This window comes from Rhinoderma darwinii, chromosome 13, assembly GCF_050947455.1.
Source record: "Rhinoderma darwinii isolate aRhiDar2 chromosome 13, aRhiDar2.hap1, whole genome shotgun sequence".
NCBI lineage: Eukaryota > Metazoa > Chordata > Amphibia > Anura > Rhinodermatidae > Rhinoderma > Rhinoderma darwinii.
In genome coordinates this window covers 57,857,952-57,869,773 of record NC_134699.1, presented here as the reverse complement: position 1 = coordinate 57,869,773, position 11,822 = coordinate 57,857,952, and the positions used below count along the sequence as shown (strand labels likewise).

At 44.2% G+C, this 11,822-nt stretch overlaps 1 long non-coding RNA gene across 1 annotated transcript; it reads left to right on the top strand.

The window, feature by feature from the left end:
* Positions 1–1,719, top strand: LOC142665559 (uncharacterized). The gene is made up of 3 exons (XR_012851521.1): positions 1–1,225; positions 1,308–1,413; positions 1,502–1,719. It is a non-coding gene; the product is annotated as an uncharacterized LOC142665559 (long non-coding RNA).
* The last annotated feature ends 10,103 nt before the right edge of the window (positions 1,720–11,822 follow it).

Here is an 11,822-nt window from a genome sequence, read left to right as displayed (position 1 = left end):
CTGAAACTTCAAGTGATGTCCTCATCTAGGATTCAGACACGGTTCAGCACATCAGTAGTCTTCAGCTGTTGCAAAACTACAACTCCCAGGGCATGTTTTTAATTTCTGACCCCATTCTGGTAAATTTGATGATGACACGTCTCATGACATAGCTGCGACCATGTGACACCTCTCCACTTGGCACCCATAACCCATGGTGGAGGGTGTTTCCCATGTGGTGATTACATTAGCTGTGAAAACATTGAGCGATTCTTCTCTGGGGTCATATATTACACCATTGGCCTTGGCATGAACGCAATTTTGGGTGAGAGTCCATGAACACGTATGTAAATGCCTGTGTTGTATGTTTTATGGGTGCGATTCTACATTTTAGAAAGTCTGTGGAATTGACCACATTGATTTGGGAATTCTTTGAGGTGATAGAAACCTCCCGAGAGGGTGTAGTGTGACCCTACGGTCTGTATTCTTGTACCATATTACATTTTATATGGCCGCTCGGGTGTAACGGTTCACTGGGATACGCTTCTTGTGATGTCATCCAGAATGTGGGCAGATTCTATTTCTCTGCATTGTGAAGAATCTGAGCGTGATGTCATGAGGGGCGTGGCCTGTAATCTGGACGTGTTCCGTTTCCACATAATGGCCAACCGGTTATGACATCAGAAAGTTTATAAATTGGGGTCACACATTGACCACGGTGTCAGTTTCTCTTGCTGGCTCTCATCGTGGGGGCATCGCGTAAGAAGAGGAGGTTGGTGAAGACGTTTCCCAAGATGAGTACTGTAGAGAAAATGGAGGTTGGCGGACGCCGGCTTCCGGATGATGTGGAGATGGAGGACGTGGAGGACGTGGACGAAAAAATGGAGGTTGGCGGACGCCAATTTCCTGATGATGTGGAGATGGAGGACGTGGAGGATGAGGGTGACAAAATGGAAATTGGCGGACGCCAATTTCCTGATGATGTGGAGATGGAGGACCTTTTGGGGGCTACGGTTATCATCAGGGCCTCAAACCCCCGGAAGAGAAAGCGGCCCTTTTAATTCCATCTGTCGCTTGGGGCCCATTTACCATCAGGGCCCCAAACCCCCGGGAGAGAAAGCGGCCCTTTTAATTCCATCTGTCACTTGGGGCCCATTTACCATCAGGGTCCCGAAACTCCCGGGAGAGAAAGCGGCCATCTTAATTCCATCCTTTACTTAGGGCCCATTTACCATCTTTAGGTGAGGTAAGTGCCGTCCACTGATGATCTTCTCCCCTCACATCTCTTCTACAGCCGCCTGGGCACTGAATTTCTGATTATTTTGCAGTTGTCACCCCAACATCGTGGCCTTTACCACCTAAACCATCTGAAATTCCCACGAAGACTCCTCCAGTGCTGAGAAGCAGTGACGAGCAGAACAGAAGCGAGATCCGGTAAGTCTGACGTCTTCTGCTCCGTCTTCATCTTCTGGTGGTGAAGGTTTTGTGAATGTTTTTTGCTTATTGGATTTTTCTTTTCTAGGATTCGACTACGAAAAATGTGAGAAACATGAAAAACGTCCCGGTCTCTTCTGATCCAGGACTGAGCTGTGTAAAAGTGGACTGACGGCCATATCCATGTGTGAAGACGGACCCTCCCCCTCTTCATCTCACCCATCACCGCTTGTTAAGGGGCCGGAGCCACAGAAGACATCGCAGCAACTCTACCACATTCTACAATAAATATATTTGTTTTACAAATTTTTGTGCTTTCATTTTTATATTGGAGAATTTATCCAGGGAACCTTTCTTCTACGGTGAACATAAGGGTGTAGAAAAGTCATAGGTGTAATGATCTGCAGAATATATCACTATGTATCTGTCACGAGGTAGAGAGGACAGAGCAATGTTCTGCAGATCTCTATAGAGGTCAGTGGTGTAATGATCTGCAGAATATATCACTATGTATCTGTCAGGAGGTAGAGAGGACAGAGCAATGATCTGCAGATCTGGAGAGGTCAGTGGTCTAGGGGTCTGTATTTTTTAAAGTTTTTTTTTTTAACGGTACATTTTATTAACCCCTTAAGGACGCAGCCTAGTTTTGACCTTAAGGCTCAGAGCCCATTTTTCAAATCGGACATATTTCACTTTATGTGGTAATAACTTCGGAATGCTTAAACCTACCCAAGCGATTCTGAGATTGTTTTCTCGTGACACATTGGGCTTCATGTTCGTGGTAAAATTTGGACGATATATTCTGTGTTTATTTGTAAAAAATTGCAAAATTTAGAGAAAATTTGAAAAAAAATTGCATTTTTCAGAATTGAAATGTCTCTGCTTGTAAAACAGACGGTTATACCACCCAAAATAGTTACTAGTTCACATTTCCCACATGTTTACTTTAGATTGGCATCGTTTTTTGAGCATTCTTTTATTTTTCTTGGACGTTACAAGGCTTAGAACATAAACAGCAATTTCTCATATTTTTAAGAACATTTTTAAGAAAATGTCAAAAGCCTTTTTTATTGTATTCAAAACAGCATTTAGAAAGTTTATTTAACCCTTTAGGCATTTCACAGGAATTAAAGCAATGTGGAGGTGAATTTGCAAATTTCATTTTTCTTTCTGAATTTCAATTTTGTTAATTTTTTTCTGTAACAGAGAACATTTTATCAGAGAAACACTACTAAATATGTATTGTCCAGATTCTGCAGTTTTTAGAAATGTCCCACATGTGTCTCTAGTGTTCTCGTGGAATAAAACACAAGTCCCAGAAGCAAAGAAGCACCTAGTGCATTTTGAGGCCTCTTTTTTATTAGAATATATTTTAGGCAGCATGCCAGGTTTGAAGAGGTGTTGAGGTGCCAAAACAGTAGGAATCCCCAAAAAGTGACGCCATTTTGGAAAATACACCCCTCAAGGAATTCATTTATGGTTGTTGTTACCATTTTGACCCCACAGTTTTTTCACAGCACGTATTTGAATTGGGCTGTGAAATTTAAAAAATGACATTTGTTTCAATAAGATGTCATTTTTTACCACAATTTCTTATTTTCACAGACCACAAAAAGCCCCGTTTTGTTGCCAAATTTGTCCTGAGTGCGGCAATGCCCCATTTGTGGTGATGAACTGCTGTTTGGGCCCGTGGGAGGGCTCAGAAGGGAAGGAGCGCCATTTGGCCTACTGGATATTTTCTGGTGCTATGTCATGTATGCAGAAGCCCCTGAGGTACCAGTACAGTTGAAACCGCCGAGAAGTGACCCCGTTTTAAAAACGACACCCCTTAAGACATTCATCTAGAGGTGTAGTGAGCATTTTGACCCCACAGGTATTGTGTAAAAGATAATAAAAAATTGAATGTAATACAGGCAGCCTAGTGATACGCTGAGCAGCAGCGCCATCGTTTTCATTGGTTTAAAATCAGGGAATGGCTATTTTTGATTGGACATTGAACAAAGTTTGCCTCCTTTGCTTGCTCCAGAGTCGGCACTGGAAAGAATCTCTACATCTTGGCACCGGATCAAAAGACAAATATCATTGTTTACAAGAAAGCGTTGGAATAGAAACATGCAGTCCTAAATCAACACTATCTGTAATGAATATATTGCTTCATTTCCTTTATGCTTCCAATAACATTATTTACACTCTCTAGCAATTAAATTCATACCGAGAGGTATTTAAATAGTGACCTTTACTCTATCCATACAGTAAGTCAACCTCCCGAGCAACGCCAGGTATAACAGCTAGTATATTCTAAACCTGTAGGTTTACCCTGATGCACTCTCGCACAGCTTATACATCTTCACGCCATACCTTGCCCTCTTACTCAGCAGGTACTGGCGGAATTGAAGCCTCCCTTTAAAATGTACAAGGACTCATCAATAGAAATACACTTCTCGGGGGTGTAGGCTTGGGCAAACCGGGCACTGAAACGGTCTAATAGGGGTCTCCGTTTATATAAACGGTCAAAAATGGGGTCATCTCGGGGTGGGCACGGCTCATTATCAGTATAATGTAAGAAGCAAAGTATTGCCTCACAATGCATCCTGGACTTGGCCATGCGGCACATCGGTGTGTGGGATAAGATGTCCGTGCTCCAGGACGGCTTTTTCAGAAGCCCCATGTTCAAGAGCAGTCCCCAAAACTTGCCCAACTCTGCTGCATCTACAGGGGTCCACCTGTGGGATTGGGCATAAAATGATGTGGGGTTCTTAGTAATATACTGTTGGGCATATACATTTTTCTGGGACACCATTAGCTCTATAAACTCATCAGTGAAGAAGTCCATCTCACTGAGTCCTGCCGTATTAAATTTGATCCCTGAGCTGCCCGTGTACTCAGGGATTTGGGGTTCATAATTGTCTGGTGTGGGGGTCCAAATGGGGTCACTTCGCTCGGGGGTATCACTTACATAGTTACATATAGTTACATAGTTTGTACGGCTGAAAAAAGACACATGTCCATCAAGTTCAACCAAGGGACGGGAAAAGGGAAGTAAAACATTTCTACACATAGCAGCTAATATTTTTTTGTTCTAGGAAATGATCTTTGCCTTTTTTGCAGCGTCTCCTGTCCCTGCTGTGACGGCTCCTGCGGTGACTACTCCATAGATTCACAGTTCTCACAGTAAAGAAGGCTTGTCGCCTCTGCAGGTTGAACCTTTTTTTCTCCAGACGGAGAGAGTGCCCCCTTGTTTTTTGAGGGTGTTTTACATGGAACAGGATTTCGCCATATTTTTTGTATGTTCCATTCATATAAGTTAATCATGTCCCCCCTTAGTCGTCTTTTCTCAAGGCTAAATAGGTTTAGTTCTTTTAATCTTTCCTCATAACTTAGATTCTCCATGCCCCTTATTAGCTTTGTTGCTCTTCTTTGTATTTTTTCCAACTCCAGGGCATCCTTTCTATGAACTGGAGCCCAGAACTGAACTGCATATTCTAGATGAGGCCTCACTAATGCTTTGTAAAGTGGTAATATTACATCCCTGTCCCGCGAGTCCATGTCTCTTTTAATACACGACAATATCCTGCTGGCCTTTGAAGCAGCTGATTGACACTGCATGCTGTTATTTAGTTTATGATTTACAAGTACACCCAGATCCTTCTCAACAAGTGAATCCGCCAGTGTAGCTCCCCCTAGGACATATGATGCTGCGGGTTGTTGGGACCCCGATACATAACTTTACATTTATTTACATTAAACTTTATTTGCCATGTGGACGCCCAAACACTTAGTTTCTTTAAATCCGCTTGCAATTCACGAACATCTTCCATAGACTGAACTATATTACATAGCTTGGTGTCATTTGCAAAAATAGAAATAGTGCTATTAATCCCATCCTCTATATCATTAATAAATAAGTTTAATAATAGTGGTCCCAGCACAGAACACTGGGGTCACCACTTATATCCGGGGACCATTCAGAGTAGGAATCATTGACCACAACTCTCTGGATACGGTCCTTGAGCCAATTCTCAATCCAATTACAAACTATATTTTCTAAACCTATAGTCCTTAATTTACCCATTAGACGTCTATGAGGGACAGTGTCAAATGCCTTTGCAAAGTCCAAAAACACTATATCCACAGCGGCCCCTTTGTCTAGGCTTCTGCTCACCTCTTCATAAAAACTCTATATCCACAGCGGCCCCTCTGTCTAGGCTTCTGCTCACCTTTTCATAAAAACAGATCAGATTGGTTTGACAGCTTCTGTCCTTAGTAAAACCGTGCTGGCTGTCACTTATAATACTATTTATTGTCACATAATTCTGTATATAGTCCCTCAATAGCCCCTCAAACATTTTCCCCACGATGGATGTTAAGCTTACTGGTCTATAATTACCCGGCGAAGACCTAGAGCCCTTTTTGAATATAGGCACCACATTTGCCCTTCGCCAGTCCCTTGGCGCTATGCCAGTCACTTGTTGCAGGGTCACTTCTCTCAGGGATTTCAACTACGGTGGTGGTTCTGGGGCATCTCAATGGATGAGGAGGTCGACAAATAAAACAGAGTCTCGCCATCCGACGAGTCAAGGTCGGAGGCCAGAAATGAATATTCCTATTCGGCAGTAAATGTCCGTTGGGACATGTTTGTTGTGCTTAGACAAAATGTATATACAGCAAAAAAAATAAAAAATCCCTAACTGGGAGCAATAGGCTAGCACAACTAGCACAAAAGCGTGTTTTTTTGTTTTGTTTTTAGAGAACAAGTGGACTTCCCTGACACTAAAACTTACTAGAGCGAGGGTTCCTAACACTAAACCTAACTAAATTTTATGTGAACTTCCCTGACGCTAAACCTAACTACGGCGACGATTCCCTGACACTAAACCTATCTAGATTATTCCGAACTTCCCTGACACTAAACCTAACTACGGTGAGGGGTAATGTGAGAAAAAGCGCAAAAAAGGACTTATAACGGCGCTGCTGAAATTACGTTTTTTTTAAACGTCAAGGTATATAAATAAATATATGTTTTATTGGTAGGGAGGCTACGCGTTACGACATCAAACTGATGACTGTGACGGGTGCCTGACGCTAAACCTAACGATTTTATGTGAACTTCCCTGACGCTAAACCTAACAACGGTGACGGATCCCGAACTGCGGTGACGGATCCCTAACTGCGGTGACGGATCCCTAACTGCGGTGACGGATCCCTAACTGCGATGACGGATTACTGACGCTAAATTCCCTGACACTATACCTAACTACGCTTTTTGACGGTTCCCTGATACTAACCCTAATACTAATCTAACCAGTTAAATTGCCAAAATTTGCTAAACTAACTAATTTTATTTAGTTTTTATATATTTTTTGGTTTTCTATATTTTATATAGATTAAAAAAAAAAATCCCCAGGGACCAAGAAATTTGGTCCTGAAGACTGAAAAGTGGTCAGTGATAGGAGATCACTGACCAAAAATGTGGGGGGAACACAAGGAGGAAGGGAACAGCAGTGGGTAGTGGATGGGAAGGTGGGAAGCAAAAAATAAAAGGCCATTTTGTAACTTTTTTTCGCTTTTTTCACAACTTCTGTCTCTCTTCTCTCAACCACTCTGAACGCCTCGCTAACTCCAACAGAGACGTTCAGGGCGGTTGCAGCAGGATGTGATGTCAGGGAGAGGAAGTGCAGATACCGATCACCGCTATTGGTCAGTTAGTCACTGACTAGCCAATAGCAGCGATCGCCGAGGCGTGACCATAGCAACTGGTCCTGGCACATTAAGCTGTGATAGCCTGCTGTCGGAAACAGCAGCTATCACAGCTCATGAACGTGCGGGGCACGAGCGCCACTGTGATGAATGCAGGACGTGCTATTAGGTCGATACAGCTACCATGACCTAACAGTACGTCCAGGAGCGGGAAGGGGTTAAGACCTCAAAGGAAAGCAGTGGTACAGGTCCAGAAGTTACACATCAATGTTACAGACAAAATGCAACACAAAAATACCAAATTACTGAGTGTCTGGTATTAAGAGAGACACACGGATATATTTATACATTTATCAATTCCGCAATATAAACAGAACAAAAACCACACAAACCTAAACAAACAGCTTTTCAGCACATAAGTAAAGATATAATAAATGTGGTCCATAAAAAGAGCCCACAGGAGGAGCGAAAGGACCAGTAGCCACACTAGCCGTCTAATACCAGCGGCAGACTTATTACCGTATAGAGAAGGGCCACCATTATTGACCAGTATGAGGGTTAACTACCCATTTATGCCAAATATTTGTACATTTATCCGGGCAACCACGAGTGTCGTATGAAAAGGGAGATTTGAGTTTATCATTGCAACCCATCCTTGTAATGTAAGGACCTTGGGGTGCATCCGATGCATTAGGAAGGTCATTTTTTCATAAGACGGAAAGAGCATCAGAAGAGATTTAGAAGCTACGGGAGGCATAAGATCTCCTACTAGCAGGAGTCAACCGGCTTTAGGGTCTAGTATGCGAGGGAGAGCAGCTTTACGTTCAATAAACTCCAAAACCTCAGTCCGGAACCCGAAAATAACTGGACATTCCTAAAACGTGGTAAAAGGAACCATCTGCTCTTTGACAACGTGGACAGAGAGGAGAATGTAATTTTCCATCCTAAATAGCTTAAAAGGGGTGTAATAAATTTGATGGAAACACTTGAGCTGTTTCAGACAGTCCCTCACCCATATCAAAGGACCAGCTAAAGTACCCAAAATCTCCTCGTGACCATCACTAGATATAGGGGGCTTGAGACCAGATGAGGTTCGCAACAATTGTTTATTCATTACTGACATGGGTTTGGCCAATGTGTCCTGCGTCACCCAATCCTCCATCGGGGATGTACAGAATCTGACATTGTAACCATTGTGACCAAAGGGCATGTCTAAGTTGGAAATATCTAAACCTGAGATGGGGAGGGGGGATCTGGTGTATGGCCCTAATTTGTGAAAAAGTAGCCACTTTATCTTCTACTACCACATCATCCAAAGTTAATATACCTAAGGCCACCCATCCACTAGGATCAGGAAGTTGGGATACCTGAGACAGAAGCGGGTTGTACCAGGGTGGCATCCTAGGGGACCAAGTCACATTTTCAGATCAGAAGAGTAACAGAGACCTCTGCCAGACCTTCAAAGTAGTTTCCATCCAGTTGTGAGTGAGTGAGCCCGGTGGGGGGTTCCTGTCCATACAAGGAGTTGACTAATGCTTTGTAGGAACCCAATAGTGATGCCTCGAGATCTGTACAAGGATTAAAATGCCTGTGAGTAAACCACCGCCACACATATGCCAGTTGACTGACCAGAAAATAAAAATTCTGGAGAGCCAGGCCACCTTGCTCTTTGGGTAATTGTAACGTACCAAGAGCAATTTGGGGAGTACCCCCTGCTCTCACAGTCACGGACAGGCGTACACTCGCTCTTAGGCGTTATTCAGAAGAACGTAGAATACGTCCGTGTGACGGCCGTTAAAACAATGGCCGTCACACGGACGCATGTATTTCAACCGGGCTGTTCACACGGCCGTCGTTTCAACAGACCGTTTGAAGGGACCGTTAAAATATAGAACATGTCCATTTTCTTCCGTTTTCACGGATCCCTCCATAGACTTAAGTCTATGGGGATCTGTGAAAACGGGACCCGCACGGGGGCAACTTGGTCGTGAAAAGCCATTACAGTCAGGGACCAATAGGATGCCGCAAACCTGGGTCTGTGGCAGAAGGGAAGCGGAATCTGAAAAAATGCAAGGATAGAACGCATCGGAAAGGTGGGCGTGGTTTATGTTGATGTCAATCGCAGGCAGAGGGCGGGGTTATGACTACATTGAGCTACATGGATTTACTGGAGGAGCTTTAGTTCTTAGGCTGGATTCACACGAGCGTTGCGTTTTTGCGCGCGCAAACAACGCAGCGTTTTGCGCGCGCAAAAAACATTTGACAGCTGCGTGTGTCATCCGTGTCTGATGCGCGGCTGCGTGATTTTCGCGCAGCCGCCATCATAGAGATGAGGCTAGTCGACGCCCGTCACTATCCAAGGTGCTGAAAGAGCTAACTCTTTCAGCACCCTCGACAGTGAATGCCGAACACAATATCGAAAAACCTGTTGAAAAAAAGAAAAAGTTCGTACTTACCGAGAACTTCCCGGCCGTTGCCTTGGTGACGCGTCCTTGGTGACGCGCCTCTCGACATCGGGCCCCACCTCCCTGGATGACGCGCCAGTCCATGTGACCGCTGCAGCCTGTGCTTGGCCTGTGATTGGCTGGAGCTGTCACTTGGCCTGAATTGTCATCCCGGGAGGTCAGACTGGAGGAAGACGCCGGGAGTTATCGGTAAGTCAGAACTTCGTTTTTTTTTTACAGGTTCATGTTTATTGGGATCGGAAGTCACTGTCCATGGTGCTGAAACAGTTTAACTCTTTCAGCACCATGGACAGTGACTATCTCCTGACGTCGCGTACCGATAATTTTTTTGCCGGGTTCGGCCAAATCGAGTTCGGCCGAACCCGGTGAAGTTCGGTTCGCTTGTCCGGCTTCGCTAATCGCAAAGACACTCCGTTTGGATGTTCGGAAACAGAAAAGCACGTGGTGCTTTTCTGTTTACATTCATCCTTTTGACAGCTGTTGCGCAAACACGCAGTTCGCACGGAAGTGCTTCCGTGCGACATGCATGGTTTTCACGCACCCATTGACTTCAATGGGTGCGTGATGCGTTGAAAACGCTGAATCAACGGACATGTCGTGAGTTTTTGGCAACGGAGCAACGCTGCGCAAAAAACGCTGCCATGTCTGTACGGCCCCATTGACTAATATAGCTACGGGCAACGCACGTGAAAATCACGCGCGTTGCACGCGCGTATTTTACGTTCGTCTGAATAAAGCCTTATAGGACATGTTGTTTTGGACTTGCATGAACTTGTAGTATCACACGTGTATGATTTCTAAATATCCCTCTATATGGAGGAGCTGAGAAGCAAAACTACACCGGGGGCAACTTTTTAATTACAGTATTATATTTAGTAAATATTCGCACCACGTTAACGCTTAACAACAGGATATGTTTTGTGCTAAAGGTGTAGTTCCCCTTTAAATGGAGATGTCGTAGCAATGAGATTATTTTAATCCGCCAACCTATAATCTGGAAAGCCTGATAATCCGGCACCTGTTTTTCATAGATCGCTCAACTGCAGGCTTCTACCAGGTGGGAGATGGCACTGGGGGCAGAGGGTTTCCTTCACCTAGGGCAAAAATTCAGTATCTAAATGCCCAAGCCAAGAAAGTTGTTGTCAACCCCCCGGCACCTGGGGCACATACTCCGCCAGCCCTCCAGGAGCTATGCCTTGTAGAAGTGAGTATAGTATGGCTGGCACTGTGTGTGGGAAAGAGGGGTGCTCCCTGGCAGGCACTGTATATGGGGGTATGTCTAGTACGATACGCCAATCTTAATACAAAGATCACTGGCACGCGCTTCTTAATAAATTATGCGCATCTCTGGCCGTCCATGCGCCACAAAAGTCTAATCTACGCCAGCTATGAGCTGGTGTACATTTACACTACCATTTATGACCGTTTCTGGTGTAAATTTGTCGGGACGCAGTCGGTCGCGCCCCCTTCCTCTAAACTCCGATCACTTTGTCTCATGTGTCCTGATAGCAACGACAGCCCTATAATAGTGCATTTTCTCTCTTTATTTAGCTCGCATAATAGTGCATGTCCCATTAAAGAGATGTCCCCTCTCCTGACATGTCCCGTCTTAATAAATATTTGTGTTCCCCATGAATAACAATTCTGGAACGTTGTGCAGTTCCTCTTTTATTCCTCCTAGAAATTAATGAATAAATTGACAGTGGGGTGTTACCAGTTGGGGGTGTGTCCCTACACAGACTGGCACTGTCCAATCAGTGCTCACAGTCTCAGACAGTGCAGGGACACGCCCCTTTGACAAGGGAAATGATAACACTCAGTTGTCAATTTATTCATATATTTTTTTCTGGAGGAATAACAGAGGAACGGCTCAAAGCAGAATTCTAAGAATCAACGTCACAGATTTATTATTTTATGGGAGAAAAGGTATTTAGTAAAACAGATGTGTCAGTAGAGTTGACCGGTCCTATATAAGTGAATGAGGCAGGGCTGCAATACCAGACACAACCAAAAGGACAAGAGGGGCGCTGTTTCTGGGGGGGGGGGGGAGCACACAACCACTTGAAGACCTCACCCCAGAGAATGACTCGCGGACAAATATCACATTGATAAAAATGGCTCTGAACCGCAAGTGCTGCAGAGACATGTATAGAATATATTTATTATAAAACTCTGTGTACATGTTACATATATTGGGCAGATAGGTCATAAATCAGAATGTGGTGACGGTGATCACCAGCAAGCCTG